The sequence below is a fragment of the Chrysochloris asiatica genome, unplaced genomic scaffold (genome assembly GCF_000296735.1).
Source record: "Chrysochloris asiatica unplaced genomic scaffold, ChrAsi1.0 scaffold00239, whole genome shotgun sequence".
NCBI classification, from domain to species: domain Eukaryota; kingdom Metazoa; phylum Chordata; class Mammalia; order Afrosoricida; family Chrysochloridae; genus Chrysochloris; species Chrysochloris asiatica.
The window spans coordinates 1,941,011-1,943,654 of NW_006408757.1; positions in this window are offsets into that span (position 1 = coordinate 1,941,011).

Sequence of the window (2,644 nt, forward strand, 5' to 3'; positions counted from 1 at the left end):
GAATATTATAGACAAATACACCTCATGAACATAGATGCAAAAATTCTCAACAAAATCCTAGCCAACAGAATCCAACAGCACATCAAAAAATAATACATCATGACAAAGTGGGTTTCATAAAAGGAATGCAAGGATGGTTCAACATCAGGAAAATAATCACTGTAATCCATCATATAAATAAGAAAAAGGAAAAGAACCACAGGATCATATTGATTGACGCAGAAAAGGCATTTGACAAAATCCAACATCCATTCCTGATAAAAACACTAAAAAAAAGTAGGAATTGAAGGGAAATTCCTCAACATAATCAAGACCATATGTACAAAACCAAGAGCCTACATCACGCTCAATGGTGAAAAACTGAAAGCCTTCCCCCTGCGAACAGGAATCAGACAAGGATGCCCTTTATCACCGCTCCTATTCAACATTGTGCTGGAAGTTTTAGCCAGAGCTATACGGCATAATATAGGAATTAAAGGCATCCAAATTGGCAAAGAGAAAGTAAAAGTCTACGTATTTGCAGACGATATGATCCTATACATAGAAAACCCCAAAGATTCAGTAAAAAATTTACTAGACCTCATCAAGAGATTGAGCAAATTGGCCAGGTATAAGATCAACATACAAAAATCAATTGGATTTCTCTAGAGCAACAGCAATAGAGATGAAAAGGACATTAGGAAAGCAATACCATTTACAATAGCCACACAAAAGATGAAATACTTAGGAATAAACATAACCAGAGAAACATGATTTATACAAAGAAAACTAAAAAGCACTACTACAAGAAACCAAAAGAGACCTACAGAAGTGGAAGAACATACCATGTTCCTGGATAGGAAGACTCAACATCGTGAAAATGTCAATACTGCCCAGAGCAATTTACACATACAATGCAATCCCAATCCAGATTCCAACAACATTCTTCAAAGAGATGGAAAGGACAATTACTAATTTTATATGGAAAGGACAGAGACCCAGGGTAAGCAAAGCACTGCTTAAAAGGAAGAACAAGTTTGGAGGTCTCTCACTCCCCAATTTCAAACTTTACTATATGGCTACAGTGGTCAAAACAGCCTAGTATATTTAGAAATAAATCTAACCAGAGAAACAAAAGATCTATATAAAGATAACTACAAAACACGACTACAAGAAACCCAAAGAGATTTACAAAAATGGAAGAATGTACCATGTTCATGGATAGGAAGACTTAACACTGTGAAAATATCAATGCTACCGAAAGCAATCTATAGGTACAATGCAATCCTTATCCACATTCCATGCATGCGAAAGCTGGACAGTGAATAAGGAAGACCGTAGAGGAACTGATGCTTTTGAGTTTTGGTGTTGGAGGAGAATATCGAAAGTGCCATGGGTTGCCAAAAGAACCAATAACTCTTTTTTGGAAGAAGTGCAGCCAGAGTGCTCCTTGGATGCACTTCCTTAAATAGATGGAATAAAAGATCACAAATTTATTTGGAAGGGAAAGAGACCTCAGATAACCAAAGCACTGCTTAAAATAATAAAGTGGGAGGTCTCTCACTTCCAGACTTCAAGAATTACTACAGGGCCACAGTGGTCACAACAGTTTGGTTTTGGTACAATGACAGACACACAGATCAATGGAACAGAATTGAGAACCCCAAAGCAAATCCATCCAAATACAGTCAACTGATCTTTGGCAAAGAAACAAAGTACATTGGATGGGAAAAAGATAGTCTCTTCAACAAATGATACTAAAAAAACTGGAAATCAATTTGCAAAAGAATGAAACAAATCCCATACCCCATACCATATATGAAAACTAGCTCAACATGGATGAAACATCTAAATGTAAATCCCAGAACTATAAAGATTATCAATGAAAAAATTTATATGTCATACTTATACATATGGCATGCATATACAAAAAAATGTTAATGCGCCAGACTGCAAAGCCATTTGAACTGCAAAGTCAGTGGGTCAATCTCACCAGCTGCTCCTTGGAAACACTATACAGGGTCACTATGGGTCGGAACCAACTCGATGGTACTTAACAACAACAACATGCAGAAAAATGCATATGGCATACATAGACTATTAAACATGGCAAAAAGCACACACACAAGAGAGAGCAAATTCGATAAGTGAGACATACTAAAATTTAGAACTTTATGTGCATCAAGAGAATTCCCCAGAAGAGTAAAGAGGGAGGCCACAGACTGGGAAAAAAATCTTTTGCAATGACACATCAGACAAGGGACTCATCTCTACAATTTATAGGAAACTACAACACATCTACAAGAAAAAGACACAGAACCTAATTCAAAAATGGGCATTAGACATGAACAGACATTTCACCAAGGAAGACATTCAAGCAGCAAACAAACATATGAAGAAATGTTCAAGATCATTAGCCATTAGAGAGATTCAAGTCAAAACAACAATGAGGTATTATTTCACACCAGCGTTGACAGCAAGGCTCACAAAAGTTGTTGTTGTTGTTGTTAGGTGCCAAGTTAGTACCAACCCATAGCAACCTTATGCACAGCAGAAAGAAACACTGCCCGATCCTGGGCCAACTTCATTACTATTGCCACGCTTGAGTTCATGGATGCTGCCACTTGGCCAATCCATCTCGTTGGGGTTCTTCCTTTTTTTCTCT